The sequence below is a fragment of the Schistocerca gregaria genome, chromosome 4 (genome assembly GCF_023897955.1).
Source record: "Schistocerca gregaria isolate iqSchGreg1 chromosome 4, iqSchGreg1.2, whole genome shotgun sequence".
Lineage (NCBI taxonomy): Eukaryota > Metazoa > Arthropoda > Insecta > Orthoptera > Acrididae > Schistocerca > Schistocerca gregaria.
The window spans coordinates 333,926,465-333,944,728 of record NC_064923.1 but is presented as its reverse complement, the minus strand read 5'-3'; the positions used below and the strand labels follow the sequence as shown (position 1 = coordinate 333,944,728).

Genomic DNA, 18,264 nt, shown 5'->3' with positions numbered 1-18,264 from the left:
AACTTTATGTTTCGATTCTTTGGGTGGAGATTCGGGACGTCAACGTGTATGCAATTACGTCAGTCCAGCTCCCCCCCCCCCCCCCCTCCCCCCACCCATTCTTGTCGGAGGGTTTGATTTTTATAGTAAGCTAGCTTGTAAAATGCCTCGCTAGTACAGCTCTCTATAGTCGCACCAGAATAAAATGAGCTGTTTCTTAGTTCATATATTATATTTCCCAATACATTTGATTTTGATTAGAAGTATAATTGAAACAGTTATTACATGGTAGAGTTCTCAAATATTGGTAGTTATAAGAACCTCATTTCCCAGGCACGTCTTCTCATCCTTAATACATAATCCCGTCAACGACCCACAACAATACTTTCCCTGTGTTGGGTCCAACCATATATAGCGCAGGTACACCGAAGACTTATAAGATGAACAACAATGGCTCCAACCAAATTAACAGTAAACAGGATTTCACTCTTTACTATTCTCCCTGTTGTTGCGATTTTTATAACGGTAAGATATGTATACTTTCGTAATATCCTGATCACCTGTCTGACAGCGAAGTTATTGCATTATTATAGTTCTTTTAAGCTACAGTTCCCAGAAAAGCAAACCTCACTTAAAAGAGCCAAATAATTTAAAAGTCAATAAATGAATAAAAATTGTTGCCATGCCTAAACATTTAATACCTTCATTTATCCATTATACATTGCTCGTCAGAGCGACAAGAATGGTATAATGATTCTTATAGGCTTTCCTGTAATATAGACGTCATGTCACCACTATGTTAGAATGAATTCGTGCTTATAAATTCACTTAAATAAAACGAAATATGGTTCAACTGTAGTAGACAAGAAGGACCCTCTCTCCGAATTGTCTTATTCCCATTTTCCATTCTGAACTAGTGCTTTACTCTTGTAGAGATGCCCATGGTGAACAGTATTTCGCACTTCACTGAAAAACGGCGATGTTGTTTACCAGATAAGACTGGCCTATAATGATTGCTTAGAGCTCGCTTCGAGATCTCAGTAAACGAGAATCAGTTCTGCAGAGAGTAATACAATAATGTAGTGTGGTTGCTTGACATATCGCTCAGTGCTACACACACACACACACACACACACACACACACACACACACACACACACACACACTGAGAATACACTTCCCAAATTCTAACAACACTCAATGCAATTCATCACAAAACATAAACTCGTTTCCACATAGTAGCCAGAGACTTGGGAATTTTAAATACTCCAGCCATGGGATGACTGAAAGCTATTATTAAGGTAATATTATGACCATTGTAACATCATTTCTCCCTGAAATGATTATGCGTCAGTTTTTGGCTATACATGCAAATTGAAAACATACTGCGTGTAGATATTCTAAATGTGGTATGCCTCTGTTTGTTCTATATGGAGCAATATTGTATCTGTGGTGGAAATACTACTTCTCATTTGATCAGTTACTTGCCACCTTCTGATGACAGTCGTGGCTGAAACTCGTTAAGGTGAACATTTCAAAAAATAAAGTAAATAGTCATCAAGACGGATTGATTAACCGGAAACGTGCGCTTTAAAAGTAATTACATTACCTTGTCGATCAAGGGATATTTTGCATTGCTAGCCTATGCTTACGATTACAATACTAGGGTTGTAAGTTTTATTCCTTTGCAAAGCTGCTCTGAAAACTTCGCAGTGTTGGTAACGTTATCCCTGGTTTTAGCATATACTGCAGCTATGTCGTCATCCCTAGTGATCTATCGGTAAAATGCGTACTAAAAACCGAAAGACCAAGCGCACGAATCCCGGTTGGACCGCTGATTTTTCAGCCTGCTTTAAGCCCAGCATTTATTTCTCAATGATCTGGAGATTTGTCAGAAATGACACACGATTCTGATTCGATTTTAAACTGTAGGTCTCCTTGTATTGGATTGTATTGTATGGAACTGAGGACCTAGAAAGGACGGAGACGCTTCGTCGCCGTCGTAACCCTCAGTGGTTCATAACCCTACAACAGGCTACGGCAGTCCACTCATCCCACCGCCACCCCACATCGAATCCAAGGTTACTGTGCTGTTCGGCCCCCAGTGGACCACACCAGGAATGTCTCACGCCATACGAGTGTAACCCCAATGTTTGTATGGCTATGGTGTACGCGCACCTGGAGAAAGTGTTTGTGTAGCAATCGCCGACATAGTGTAACTGGGCGGAATAAGGGGAATCAGTCCGCATGCACCGAGGCAGATGGAAAACCGCCTTAAAAACCATACACAGACTGGCCAGCACACCGGACCTCGGTACTAATCCGCGGCCGAATTCGTGCCGGGGTCCGGCACGCCTTCCTCCCTGGAACGGGAGATCGCATGGCTAACCAAGCGGACTCCCCTTACCTTTGTAGGATAGCACCGATAGGTTAACCACGCGCAGGTCACAGAAGTAGCATGTAGTCGAAAGACTTGCAACAGGCCACTCAGCCACACGAAATTAAAATTATTGTACACATACGTCAAATGACAATTTCACACATAATCAGCACAACTTTAAAGCTTCCAGCACGACACGATCTGTTTAAGAAAACCTGTTCCTTGTCAACTCATCCACTTCAGACTTTTCTCCAAACATTTCGTTAAGTTTCACTTTTGATGAGTGTTTCTATAATGGAGAGTTGTCATGAACTTCTTTCAGACCTTCGGACGTTTAATCCGATACCACAAAAAGACATGACCTGCGCTAGACCCATAAAAGTTGTTTCGAATGCACGATCACCACAAAAATATTTTCTATAATCACAGCACTGTTCAGTGACCTTCATACCACGGCTATGTCCAATTCGAATTACTTCCTCAAATCATTCTGCGTCAGACAGGGCACAGATCTGCTAAAACTGAGTGTTTTTTCACACATACTCTTATTCAGAAAAGCACTCTCTACCTGCTGTCAGCTATCTGCGCCTAAACTGAAACCGAACGAAGCGAAGACAGGGACGGAAGAAGGTAGACTCGAAGTTTCCTGCAGGCGTGCCGCTCAATTTAACAAGCGAGACAGCCCCCATGGCTGTGACTGACACGTGAATAGTTGAGGGTAGAGGGCTGGAAAGTGGGCGGAGTGGTGTTTTCTGGGTAGGGGGGGGGGGAGGAGGGAGTGTTGGGTTGAGGGTAACAGAGTGACAGCCGCGCCGTCTGGACTGCTGCCAAGCCGGAGGTCGTCCTTTCAGGCGCACCATGACTGATTGATGATTTACATAGCCCGAGGTTTCGCTGCCCATAAATCTTTTCAGCGCTAATGGCGAGTGCTCGTAATGTAGCCAGTGAACCGCTACTTCCACCAACTTCGCAGTTTCTCTAGTGTCTCGATGCCTGTCCTTAGCACGTCAAACGCTGTTGTGTCAGAGACCTTCAGCTGTTCAGCAATGGATAATAACTGCAAGTCAGACTCACACACCACAGAGACTACTGCCTTACAGCACAGTTTAACCACACTAACCAGTACTGACGTCCAAGTTACTACGTCAGACACATGGCCATTTTACCACTTTTGTCTATCTACGATTGTATTTGATTTCACTGGGGACAGGGGTGTATCTCTGTCCTTCTTCTATTTTCGTAAAAAACTTTCGATAAAGGTTTTCTTCTAAATAAATACTTCTGGCTTTTGAGCAAAGAAACCAATATACATGGGTGGACAACAAAGCGTAATATACCTCACGCTTTGCTCCTAACGAAATGAACAAGCCATACTGACACAACACAGGGAAGTCAGGTAACAAAGTTGGCTGTAGCATTCGCGACATTCACCACTTAATTTACAGCCTTTGTATTCGGTTATTTCAGCTATTATTAAACACATATCTATTGAACAATTACAAGTCTATACCCAGTCTTAGTCTGCGAACATCGCAGTCCTCAGGTCAGTGTGTGAATGGTTCAGGAAGTAATCTTAGAGTTCCTACTGAGATGACCACAGGGGTCAATGACAGTCAAGTGCAGAACGCTTATCCTACTTGAAGAGGCACGGAGTATGCCGGCGAGGTAGCGAGAGATCTTGTTTTAGAGTCTGATGCAGAAGTTGCCTCCTTGCTGTTCTACGGTTCGGTAAGATGCCATGTGGCAGGGTACTAACTAAGCACGTTTTCAATACGTGGTAGTGAATCAATCACGGAGGTGTTCTTGTTCATGCGTAAATACTTTCTCGGTTGACATCATGAGCTGTAAACTATAGGTTTCACCCAAATTTTCATGATGATGAGGGGGCGAGACTTCCACAAAGAGGTCGAATATCTGGGCGCCTGTAAGGAGTTGAGGTTTCGCTGTATGGTACAGAATTTGTTTGGTGTTAATTCATCCACATCGTACTCCTAGTACATTTAATTTCATCATTCCTTATTAAAATGTTTTAGGCTATGCTTTGCTGAATGTATAGATGTTGCTTTGTTTGATATCCTTACACGTTGGAACTAAGTGCGCCAGATGATTTCTCAACATTAATGTTACACGTTCTATCGTGGTTTAGCTATTTTTGGAGACTGCTATATAGATTTACGCGAACTCAAATGTTCTTTCAAATTAATTCTTGTGACAACACATTCACATTTAGACCAATTTATACCGACTTGCAACTTATATACCACTTACCGACGCGGAGCATACTACTTGTCTTCAGCAATAGCAAAATTATCCCACAATTCGTACTACAGTTCAGATCAAAGTTTGCGTCACTCACTGTGAACATTATACTTCGCATTGCGTAAAATACAGGTCTTGGAGTTGATGCAGTTGGGAGACTCGCAGTTTTTTTGCGTGATATAGCAAGTGGCTTTATTTTTTGTTTTGCCTTTGTGTGCTATGTTAGAAAACTGCGTTCACATGTCCATGGCACAGCGTGACGCTATAAGCCATATCGCTTGCTCATTATTCGGTTCGGGCCACACTATTTTCACCCCAACTTACCATGTCACTCGTATGATAAAAAAATCAATCACTTTCCTTCAGTTAAGTTTATAAGTGGGCGGACCACCGTTGACATCGCTTACCTTCCTAAGCCTCCTCCTATTATTACGTAATCTGCTTCTCGCAGGCACGTTATTCCCTAAATAGCAAATATAGGGTACCACACTATTTCGCGTCTGTGAGGGTCTCTTTGCCACGTTACTCTACTCACGACAGCTTACTGTACTGCTTCAGGGGCTGCAGAATAAGATCTATGGGTTGGCAAGCAAGAGCTATGAGCAACTACGGATAATCAAAAAATGAAACTTCCCGGCAGATTAAAACTGTGTGCCCGAGCGAGACTCGAACTCGGAACCTTTGCCTTTCGCGGGCAAGTGCTCTACCAACTGAGCTACCAAAGCACGACTCACGCCCGGTACTCACAGCTTTACTTCTGCCAGTATCCGTCTCCTACCTTCCAAACTTTACAGAAGCTCTTCTGCGAACCATGCAGAACTAGCACTCCTGAAAGAAAGGATACTGTGGAGACATGGCTTAGCCACAGCCTGGGGGATGTTTCCAGAATGAGATTTTCACTCTGCAGCGGAGTGTGCGCTGATATGAAACTTCCTGGCAGATTAAAACTCTGTGCCCGACCGAGACTCGAACTCGGGACCTTTGCCTTTCGCGGGCAAGTGCTCTACCAACTGAGCTACCGAAGCACGACTCACGCCCTATACTCACAGCTTTACTTCTGCCAGTATCCGTCTCCTACCTTCCAAACTTTACAGAAGCTCTTCTGCGAACCATGCAGAACTAGCACTGCTGAAAGAAAGGATACTGTGGAGACATGACTTAGCCACAGCCTGGGGGATGTTTCCAGAATGAGATTTTCACTCTGCAGCGGAGTGTGCGCTGATATGAAACTTCCTGGCAGATTAAAACTGTGTGCCCGACCGGAGTCGTGCTTCGGTAGCTCAGTTGGTAGAGCACTTGCCCGCGAAAGGCAAAGGTCCCGAGTTCGAGTCTCAGTCGGGCACACAGTTTTAATCTGCCAGGAAGTTTCATATCAGCGCACACTCCGCTGCAGAGTGGAAATCTCATTCTGGGAACATCCCCCAAGCTGTGGCTAAGCCGTGTCTCCACAGTATCCTTTCTTTCAGGAGTGCTAGTTCTGCATGGTTCGCAGAAGAGCTTCTGTAAAGTTTGGAAGGTAGGAGACGGATACTGGCAGAAGTAAAGCTGTGAGTACTGGGCGTGAGTCGTGCTTCGGTAGCTCAGTTGGTAAAGCACTTGCCCGCGAAAGGCAAAGGTCCAGAGTTCGAGTCTCGGTCGGGCACACAGTTTTAATCTGCCAGGAAGTTTCATATCAGCGCACACTCCGCTGCAGAGTGAAAATCTCATTCTGGAAACATCCCCCAGGCTGTGGCTAAGCCATGTCTCCACAGTATCCTTTCTTTCAGGAGTGCTAGTTCTGCATGGTTCGCAGAAGAGCTTCTGTAAAGTTTGGAAGGTAGGAGACGGATACTGGCAGAAGTAAAGCTGTGAGTACCGGGCGTGAGTCGTGCTTCGGTAGCTCAGTTGGTAGAGCACTTGCCCGCGAAAGGCAAAGGTCCCGTGTTCGAGTCTCGGTCGGGCACACAGTTTTTATTTGCCAGGAAGTTTCATATCAGCGCACACTCCGCTGCAGAGTGAAAATCTCATTCTGGAAACATCCCCCAGGCTGTGGCTAAGCCATGTCTCCACAGTATCCTTTCTTTCAGGAGTGCTAGTTCTGCATGGTTCGCAGAAGAGCTTCTGTAAAGTTTGGAAGGTAGGAGACGGATACTGGCAGAAGTAAAGCTGTGAGTACTGGGCGTGAGTCGTGCTTCGGTAGCTCAGTTGGTAGAGCACTTGCCCGCGAAAGGCAAAGGTCCCGAGTTCGAGTCTCGGTCGGGCACACAGTTTTAATCTGCCAGGAAGTTTCATATCAGCGCACACTCCGCTGCAGAGTGAAAATCTCATTCTGGAAACATCCCCCAGGCTGTGGCTAAGCCATGTCTCCACAGTATCCTTTCTTTCAGGAGTGCTAGTTCTGCATTGTTCGCAGAAGAGCTTCTGTAAAGTTTGGAAGGTAGGAGACAGATACTGGCAGAAGTAAAGCTGTGAGTACCGGGCGTGAGTCGTGCTTCGGTAGCTCAGTTGGTAGAGCACTTGCCCGCGAAAGGCAGAGGTCCCGAGTTCGAGTCTCGGTCGGGCACACAGTTTTAATCTGCCAGGAAGTTTCATATCAGCGCACACTCCGCTACAGAGTGAAAATCTCATTCTGGAAACATCCCCCAGGCTGTGGCTAAGCCATGTCTCCACAGTATCCTTTCTTTCAGGAGTGCTAGTTCTGCATGGTTCGCAGAAGAGCTTCTGTAAAGTTTGGAAGGTAGGAGACGGATACTGGCAGAAGAAAAGCTGTGAGTACCGGGCGTGAGTCGTGCTTCGGTAGCTCAGTTGGTAGAGCACTTGCCCGCGAAAGGCAGAGGTCCCGAGTTCGAGTCTCGGTCGGGCACACAGTTTTAATCTGCCAGGAAGTTTCATATCAGCGCACACTCCGCTGCAGAGTGAAAATCTCATTCTGGAATCAAAAAATGAGTGAAAGATTTCAGTTTGCTTACTTAGTTGTGGTTATTCACAACAACAAAATTAGTTCACATTGAAACACAAATCTGAATTGTTGATCTTGTAACAAAACAGGCAATACCATCTTTGGAAATCAATTTCTGTTTATGATATTAGTTTACATTTTAGTCTTTACCATAAATATTTTCTTCACATGTAACTATAAAGTTCGTTTGCCTTTCTGTTTTCAGAAACAGTCTTTCGTGGACCATAAATATCTGTCGTTTTCCGACTTTAACATATTACCTTGTTCGTAGAATTCCCTCTCCTCTGTGTCGTGTTTCAAAGAGTCCGCTCTCTACTGCTGCATTTTATTCATTTTGACGTAGTTCGCATTTATTGTCTCTGGTTTGCGCATTGCCCTATTTTGATTACGTTAATATTTGCTAGCTATAACCTGCACCTCTATGGCTCTCACAGATCTCAATATTCTGCTCTGAAGACGCCATGGCACACAAGGGAGAACGGAGAGAAAAGGCGGAAAAAGGACTTTGGGATCTTAATCACATCTTTTCGTACATTAAGTTTTCACTCCCCAAATAGACCAATAAATTAAAGGAACGAACAGGTTGTAATGTTTGTTGTCGGGGCGAAGCATGCTCTGACAATGTTGCTGGAGCACAAGGCCGTTTCTATCACTATTTAGGTATAGTGAACTCAACACCGCCACGACAGAGTGAAATCTTCATTGATTAGAACATGTCACCTTTCATTCAGTTATTATATAGTATATCAAATTACAATAGACTATTTTGCTGATAACATAATTTCCAGATGTTGTGTTCGAGTCCCACCTGATTATATACAGTAAATATCTGCAAGATATCGAATGATCAATCATGATTCAATTTAACACAGGTGCAATAGCTATCTCGGCGTACAAAATTTTCCAAACTTAACAGTTTATAAGAGGAAAATACTTCCTCAATCTAGTGAAGATGCCGGTGGCAATGCTCCCTTCTCCATCCTACAAGTACTATTTGAGAATAAGTATCCGGTCGCCTATTAATGAGAATTTGTGGAAGATGGTCCCCCCAACCGACTTTATGAGGCTTGAACTCTGAATGGGACATTTTCAGTGGGAGGTCTGAATGTCTCTCGACTAATGGCAGTCCATTCTTCCTCAAGCGCCGAAAGCAGAGAAGGTAGTGATGAAAGACGCTGTGGGCTGGGGAAAAGTCGACGTTCTAACTCATGCAAAAGGTGTTTCATTGGGCTACGTTCGTGATTCTGGGCAAGCTAGTCCAATACAGGTAAGTTCACGTTCACGAACCATTGCCTCAGAGACGCTGGTTAATGGCAGAGTACACTGTCATGTTGGCACAGCCATCGTCTCCCATCTGTTGCTGCGTTGTAAGCATTACACAATGCTGTAAAATTTGTTCATATTCTTCTTAGTTTAGTATTTACTTAATGGTAATAAGGGGGTCACACACTAACGTAAAGCAACACCATCTTCTCCGCACTTCACTGTTGGCACTACAGATGAAGCAACGTGACGCTTTCTAGGATAGACGCCAAAGCCAAACACATCCATCGGATTTCCACAGAGTATGGCGAGATTAATCGCTGAAATATCTCTCGTTTCCATTCATTCGCCGTTGAGCGGAGTTGCTGTTCACACCATCACATAATATTCGGCGTTTGTGACACGTTATTCCTCCTAAGGCAGCCCACTGTATTGCTTTTGGCTGCAGAGTAAGATTTCTGTGTTTCCGAACAATTACTGTGTTTAAGCCGCTTAGCACTGGCTACCGAAATATATTTGTTGTGTGGAGTTGCTCGACTATTGTATTCCATTCCTTTTTAACTCTTTCCGCAGAGAAGTGAGGTCTGGTCTACCTGCTTTCTGTTTAGCTGTGGTCATTCCTTCTCGTTTCCGCGTGGAGAACAGTGAGGTAGCATTACGAGAGTTCAAATGTTCCCAACGGATTTATTGCTGAGGTTACATCAAATGACACAGCACTTTGGAAGTCACAGATCTACCCCGAAAGACGCATTCTGCTGCATCCGCTTCTCGGCTGTCATAGCAATACTTCCCTACATCTAATAGTTAATTACGCAATTAACAGAGACGTCTCGATACTTGTGATCAGATGTTATATAATACAGCATTCCGTCAATCACAGATTTTTTTCTGAATGGTTTATGGGACACTGAACGGTGAACGGACACAATGATATGTGTGAAACTCCACAGAGAATTATGCTCTCCTTTGAAATTGCTTCGTGAACTGTTGGTGACTTTAGAACGGTCATGTTTGAGAATGGCTTTCTAAGGATTCCTATGTCGTGATTTAGATACCACCATGTGTAATCAGACGGAAACAAGGAGCTAGGCCTTACTAGATAGTCGTGTCTAGTTCATCTGGGCGAGGTATATCGCACTGAAGGTGTCACAGGTCTGGAACCCAAGTGTGTCTGATGAAGAAACCTCGAGTCCAATGTAACAGTGTCGCTGAATCGAAAGACTCAATCTTGAGATGAGAGGGAGCTGCTGGCAGGTGGTTCTGCCTTTAAAACAGAGTCGCGGGACTCGACTTCCAGTCTACTGCACAGTAAGAAATTGTCATTAATATTCGGTGCAGAAAAAGATACGAAAGATTTTACGTGGTTTTGATAAACAGAAGCACAGATGATGGGTAACAAATGACGTTAGGCATCAAATGGATTAGTATGTTTTGTGAATGCAGTAACTGAATGGTACTATCAATTCACCCCCACCATCCCTGGTAGCAGATAACTACTAGAGTTCATTGAAGGTAGCCATTGCTTACTTGAAAATTAACACTTGTTTTGTTGTTGTTGTTGTTGTGGTCTTCAGTCCTGAGACTGGTTTGATGCAGCTCTCCATGCTACTCTATCCTGTGCAAGCTTCTTCATCTCCCAGTACCTACTGCAACCTACATCCTTCTGAATCTGCTTAGTGTACTCATCTCTCGGTCTCCCTCTACGATTTTTACCCTCCACACTGCCCTCCAATGCTAAATGTGTGATCCCTTGATGCCTCAAAACATGTCCTACCAACCGATCCCTTCTTCTAGTCAAGTTGTGCCACAAACTTCTCTTCTCCCCAATCCTATTCAATACCTCCTCATTAGTTACGTGATCTATCCACCTTATCTTCAGTATTCTTCTGTAGCACCACATTTCGAAAGCTTCTATCCTCTTCTTGTCCAAACTAGTTATCGTCCATGTTTCACTTCCATACATGGCTACACTCCAAACAAATATTTTCAGAAATGACCCCCCCCCCCCCCCCCCATGAACCATGGACCTTGCCGTTGGTGGGGAGGCTTGCGTGCCTCAGCGATACAGTTGGCCGTACCGTAGGTGCAACCACAACGGAGGGGTATCTGTTGAGAGGCCAGACAAACGTGTGGTTCCTGAAGAGGGGCAGCAGCCTTTTCAGTAGTTGCAGGGGCAACAGTCTGGATGATTGACTGATCTGGCCTTGCAACATTAACCAAAACGGCGTTGCTGTGCTGGTACTGCGAACGGCTGAAAGCAAGGGGAAACTACAGCCGTAATTTTTCCCGAGGACATGCAGCTTTACTGTATGATTAAATGATGATGGCATCCTCTTGGGTAAAATATTCCGGACTTGTTTTGTAGGGCACTCTATAACAGAAATCTAGCATCACAACCAGAAGTAAGAGATAACACATATTAAGACGATGTTACAAATGGTACATAACTTGGTACAGTTTAATGTACGGAGCTTCATGTCCTAAACATAACACAATGAGATTTAAATAACTTCGCTATGTCTTTGTAGGCCGGTAATAGTTTTGCAGACACTCTGAGCTGCTCTACAAGTAGTGACTGTTAAATCTGAAGACGGGGCTCCCAGTACTCTATTGAGATGAGTGCACCCGCTGAATAGTACTAATTACTGGTCCAGAATTGTGCGTGTGTCCGCCATGCATCATGGTTGGTGCCTGTCAGCTGAAGGATTTCCATGTCCGCCAGCGCAATGCGGAAAGGAAGCAGGCCATTGTTGACAGAACTTCTCATGGCGGTTGTCCACACTGTCGGCGGAGGAAGTGGCACAGAAGCAGGAAAGTTTCCTGACTTGTGGGTGCGATTCGAAGGCTGCAGTGCGGAGCTAAGAAACGCTAGGCGAGTGGTCCTGCCTGTGCATTGGCAGCCTTGTATGTTATTTGTTGTATGCTTCTTGCTCAGTACGCAACAATATGCATGTCATAATCATTTTAAACTTCGATCTTTAGTAATGTTTTCATTGGCTACCTTGAGACCATATGGAGACAAATCATCTTGGTAAGTCGACACATAGTCCAAAGATCACTGAAACTTTACACGAAAAAGAAAGTAATGTAGTCCTAAAATATGAAAGAAATGTAAGATTATACGAATAAACAACATATTATGTAGAAAATTTCCAACCACTGCGACAAACTTATGTACAGAAAGTAAACAGTGTGAGAACGAATGTGCCATACATTTAAGGCCTTTGCGTTTATCACTGAATCGTTCACGTTCCGACGGAAGCCTATAGAAATTGAAATGTGCTAAATACGCATAGCTTCCTGATAATGCTTAATCGAGTGTTATTCACGTTCTGATTGCTTTTGCGTCAAGTGTTCAAAGAATTTGTTTTGTGTTTCGTTCTAAATAAGTTAATATTTTCAACACACACTGAGGTGACAAAAGTCGTGGCGTAGGTATACGCACATATACAAGAGGCGGTGTTATCGCGTACCGGTACACAAGACATAAAAGGGCAGTACAATGGCGCAACTGTGATATGTACGCACTAGATTGATGTGACAGTGGTTATGGCCGCATGACGGTAGGTAACGGATTTTGAAAGAATTTTGGTAGATGGAGCTAGATGGTTGGGACATCCCATTTCCAAAACTGTTAGGGAATTGAGTATTCTGAGAGCAGTAGTGTCAAGAGTATGCCGAAAATACCACTTTCCAGGAATTATTTCTCACCATGGACAACGCAGTGGCCAATGGCCTCCATTTAACGACTGAAAGCAGCGCTGTCTGCGTAGAACTGTCAGTGCTCACAGGCAAGCAAACCTGAATGAAATAACTGCGGAAATCATTGTGGGACGTACGAAGAACATATCCATTGGTACGGTACGACTCAATTTAGCCTTAATGGGCTGTGGAAACAAACGACCGATGAGTGTCTTTGTAACAGCACAATATCGCCTGCTGCGCCTCATCTAGACTCACGAACACATCGACTGGACTCTGTACGCCTTGAAAACCGTGGCCTGGTCAAATGAATCGTGAAACCAGTTGGTACGAGCTGACGGTAAGATTCCAGTGTGGTGTTGACTCCACGAAGCCATGGGCCCAAGTTGTCAACGAGGCAGTGTGCAACCTGATGGTGGCTTCCATAACGAAATGGGCTGTGTTTAAATGGAATGGACTAGGTCCTCTGGTCCCACTGTACCGATCATTATTTCGGAATGGTTATGTTTGGCTACTTGGAGACCATTTGCAGCCATTCACGGACTTCATGTTCCCAAACAGCTATGTCGTTTCACTGGCCCACAATTGTTCACGATGTGTTTTAAGAAGATTCTGGACAGATTGAGCGTTGGTCTGGCCACGCAGATCACCTGACAAGAATCCAATGGAAATTTCATGATATATAATCGAGAGATCACTCGGTGGATAACGTCCTCACCTGGCAACACTGTTGCAATTATGGATGGCTATTGAGGCAGCATGGCTCAGTATCTCTGCAGAGACTTCCAGCGATTTGATGAGTCCGTGACACGTCTAGCTGGTGCACTAAGCTTGACACAAGGAGCTCTTTCACGATATTAGGTAGTATCCCATGACTTTTGTCACTTCAGCGTAGATCCTATGTTATAATATGTGTACAGGAATGACAAAATAAGAATTCAGAAACATGTAAACATTGGCCTTGTCAAAGATCGCCAGCTGACTTATCAGTTCTGCTTGAGTGTGGTTTTCTTGCCTAAGCATATTCTTGGTGAATGCACCAAGTGTCGGCGTTAGAGAGAATGGTATTTCTTTACTGAGAAATCACATTCTGCTTCTGCGACAGTTTCAGTATGTGGCAATTAAGAGAAAACGTTTCATGTACCATCCGTTCTAAGAATTAAAAAAAGTTGACTAGAATGAATACTCCACATATGTGCAACAGTATTCCGTTTTTAAAACTGTTCTATGTCAGACTCAGTTTCTATTAAATTTTGTACCAAATAATCTTTACCCTGTTCTGTTTCAGCCACGTGCTCATTTTATGGACCAGTCTATTAGCTACATCACTTGCATTACATTTCTTGCCTTTCTCAACAACAGTAGGACGGCAATAACTTAACTAAAGGAAACTAGTTCTCTAAACTTTCTGGCGTGCAGCTGCATAAATTTCACTTCTTCTTCTGATATTTCAGCTGGACGATATACAGCCGAAATATTAGAAGAAGAAGTGAAATTTAAGCGTTGTCACGACCGAAATTTTTACGGAACAATCATTGCTCCTCGAAAATATGAAGATGCACAAATAGGAAGACAGTGCATCGGGGAGTTCCAAACCGATACCAGCAATCCAACTTGCACCAAGATTGTATGTAGGGAGTGTGGAGGGTGCAGATGTTACATGTCACACATTTCCTTAATCAGTGCCAAGTGATGTTTGGGTAGTGTAGAGGTCCACCAGCGGACAGTTTATGACAGGAAACAAGAGATTTGGAATTTTGAAGCACTCTGTATTCTGTGACAGTTCGTTAAAAGTGGTTGGGCTTGGCTAATGCCTGTAGAACATTACCTCTCATCACGTGTCGTGCCAAAGTAGAAGCACGGAGGAGGTGATACGGCATTTTGGTGCTCTAGTGGCTTTAACAGAACGCTATACGCTGAAGTATATGAATACGTTTTACACCTTTTGTGGATTGCGTACATTAGTGGAACGGGTCCGAGAGAATGACTTTTTGTATCGGCATGACGGTGCACACAATCATAAACCATCATATGTGAGATGTGAGGCAACATTCCTGAAATGAACTGGCCTGCCCTTATCAGAACGTAATAGCACATCTTCAGGATGAATTACGAAGTATAAATCGCTCCAGGTGCAGTGTGCTACGCCACTACCTTCTTCGCCTTCCGCTGATGACGAAGGGTGGGCTGTCATGTCTACACAGACAATCAACTGTCTCATTTACTGTATCCCCAGCAGTGTCGAAGCTCCCGTGATAGTGGAGTGTGATGAAACTTGGTATTAATATCCACACTAATAGGTGGCCGTGTGCTTTCGATCCGATAGTACATGTTAGAATTGTGTGTCGGCTGCCATGCGCTGTATGTGATTAACCGTATGCCCAGTAGGTTCTTAGGTTATTCACCGATGAAAGACAGTGGCAAACGTATTTCCAATTAAAAATTCTACACGTCAGTATCGGTCTGAATGAGTCCGTTGCAGGCAATCGACAGAAACCTTTCCTAATGAAATATTAGACGTACCTCTAAACTTGCATCCGCTGGTACCATCGGTACCGCGAGTCAGTGGTAGACTATCCTTATGCTTTAAGCATTCAAAGTTCCTGCACTCACAGCTATTAGTTTGTTCTACGAGCTATGGTTGCAGAAGTACACGCCTGTTTAGTGACTTCCAGCACCACATAGCAAGGTAGAGCTTGTTGAAGATAGGCCCTTGCCGGCCAGAGTGGCCGTACGGTTCTAGTTGCTACAGTCTGGGACCGCTACGGTCGCAGGTTTGAATCCTGCCTCGGGCATGAATGTGTGTGATGTCCTTAGGTTAGTTAGGTTTAAGTAGTTCTAAGTTCTAGGGGACTGATGACCTCAGAAGTTAAGTTCCGTAGTGCTCAGAGCCATTTTTTGTTAGGCCCTCTTTCTGGCTATTATGTCCAGAAGTGAAGTGGCAATTGATTCTCTGCTCTAGAGTCACCATACCAACTACTACAGTCACTTGTCATCAACATTTACTTGCTCATGGCCGACGACTCACTTGGTGGCAGCCTTTTCCAACGCGAGGTTTACATGGTGAACAGTTCACATGGTAGCAGTTGAAGTCCTGGTACAAGAGGGCCTTTGAAATGGAATGTCCACTGCGCCGAGCAGCTGCTCTGACCACTACGAAAATCGTCGACATTGACTACCCTTGTCTCCACTGTCATCCTAATGGTCATATATAATTCAGTTACTACACACCTTACTGGACAAGTTGTCCGCTTTTTACTGCTTCCGTATTGTATTTAACGTCATATTACCTACTTGACATATTAACTGTTTTGTATGAATAACAGTACCATACATACGAAAATGATGTATCTCTACATTAGTATAGGTAGATTCGACAAGTGCAGAGGGGTGCTGTCAAAAGGTACTTAAATAACGATTTCTGCCACAACCTTGATCAGTACAAGAGAGTACACACACACACACACACACACACACACACACACACACACACACACAAACGCGCGCGCGCGCCTCTCGCGCGACCGCCAACTCTACTCGGGCCCGACATGCTTGTGAAGGAGGAGATTCCGAAAGCGGGTCCAGTGTGCTAATCACTGCACCACCTCGACTATGTCGAGATGCTTGTGTGTGCCGCTTCTATCTGCTGTGGCTGTACATGGAAATGAGACCACTGAAGTCAAAATTTAAAATTCAAATGTCTTACTGATTGGCTGAAGATCAGAGAGAAGGATAAATTCACGGATCGAACTTGTGAAGAAGATGTCAGTTCTGAATGTTTTGAATCAGTATTTATGTTTATATGAAATAAGTAGATCATTAAGAAGAAGGCAATGTAGGAGTTGTCACTTCAGTGTAATGAACATATCAACATCTACCATATAACACTACAAGTAAAATTAAGTTGTTGTTCTTGCAACTGCAGAGTTTCAAAGGTTATTTACGACAGTTTTCGTTAATGTACTGTGGCCTCGTTTACAAGGAAGGGACCAGTCTAATTTATTGTTGCCATGACCGTCATCGATTCATTTCCTTCCACATTGCACGTGCTACGGAAGTATGGTAGACCTTCGAGCAATCCTGTCACCAGAATATGGCGGGCAACCATAAAAAGGGCAAGCAGTCATGCGTAAAATGGGTGTAAACAGCTTCATTTCTTTGTGTTTTCCTTGTATTACCAATAGAATTAAGTTTTGTTTATAAAGTAAGTGCTGGAGTATCTCAGGTTCTAGGATTCGAATTTGATGAAGTACTTGCTGTTACCTGGGGCTGCTCTAGCAAGTCGGTAGTTTCGTTATGATGAATGATAGTGCGTAAGCTATTTTACGTTCTATGATGTCAACTGCCCTCGCGTGCTTTTCTGTTCAGGTAAGCATAGCTTGCGTTGTGCCCGTCGTCCTGCCCAATCCCAAATTCTGTGGTACGTGCAGCGTCGCTGCCTAGAGTCAACGTAAATTGATCCCTGACAGTTCTTTGTAGTGGGCTGGGAGCAGCAGCTTCGCGCACTTACCGCAACCAGCAACGTTAGGCGATTTTGTAAACGTCTCTATAGCAACGGCTCAGTTATGCTGGAGCCCTTTCCAAAGCTATTGCTATTGCCTGCCGCCATTGGCACTTCGCAGTTTAAAGTTGGCTTCAGCGTTACCAGCTGTCAGGGATACATTTCCGAGGGCTCAATTAAAGCGAAGCAGTGCGTGAAGCAGGCGTCGACCGCAGCATGCATTTCTGCACCGTGCTATTGAAGTAGCTATACACTAGACAAAATGTATGTTAAGCAACAAATTTAATAATTCTCTTACATGGTTTATGTCCACTGAAGCAAGAAAGATGTTCCATTCACCACTTCAACCTTTTAGGTTTTTTTTCATTTTCTAAACAGTCTTAGTTCTTCTCCAGGGTTGCAGATTTCATCGAAATCGGTTTGGCTGTACAGTCGTGAAACGTGACAGACATACTTACTTCCTCATTTAACAATATCAAGGATTAAACACGTCAATCATTCTATGAATTCATAACGGTTACTCGTGTTACGTAGAACATATCGACGAATAAAAGCATTTTCACAAATATGACAACGTTCAAAAGTCAAAGAATAAATAACTTTTCAGGGCAGTAATACTTTCCCTTATTTGCGTATTACTTGTCAGATCAGTAACTATCTTCAACATTCTTTCTGCAGTAGCCTATGTTCTTTCCTCACTGTTAAGCTATCTCCATATCAGATTTAACAGAAATCGATTGAGCAGTTTAGTAGTGAAAACGTAACAGGCGAGTTACTTTCACGTTTAGTAATATTGTATGGATCCTCAAGGACTTGAAGGCGACAGTATTCATATAACGAACTCGCATGTTTCAAATCGAGTGGTCTCGCCACTTTCCAAGAGACCCATCGTCTCCCCCGTTTAAATCATGGTTTATTAATACCGGAGACGTGTCTTTCATTTTGAATATGGCGTTATTTTACAAAACATGGAGGTCCTACTTCGTCAGCGAGTCAGAAGCCTCAACGTAGGTTGGGTGAAAAAAATTCTCAAAATATTTTTATAGCATAAATTTATCTTATTGGAATGACAGGTACAGATTAATCATTATGTATATATTAAGCTTTTTCAACGAAATATGAAAGCGATTTTAACCATATTGGCAAAACGGGTGTAGCTTTGATATACATTGGGCAGACAACCAACGCTAGTGGTGCAGCTTCAGTATACATCGAAAATACTTCACAGTTTAGATGCCACTT

At 43.6% G+C, this 18,264-nt stretch overlaps 2 non-coding genes across 2 annotated transcripts; one reads left to right on the top strand and one right to left on the bottom strand.

Moving 5' to 3' along the window:
• Nucleotides 1–5,569: 5,569 nt before the first annotated feature.
• Trnas-cga (transfer RNA serine (anticodon CGA)) lies at nt 5,570–5,644 on the bottom strand. Its single transcript has one exon. It is a non-coding gene; the product is annotated as a tRNA-Ser (tRNA).
• Nucleotides 5,645–6,786: 1,142 nt separating this feature from the next.
• Nucleotides 6,787–6,861, top strand: Trnas-cga (transfer RNA serine (anticodon CGA)). The gene has a single exon. It is a non-coding gene; the product is annotated as a tRNA-Ser (tRNA).
• The last annotated feature ends 11,403 nt before the right edge of the window (nt 6,862–18,264 follow it).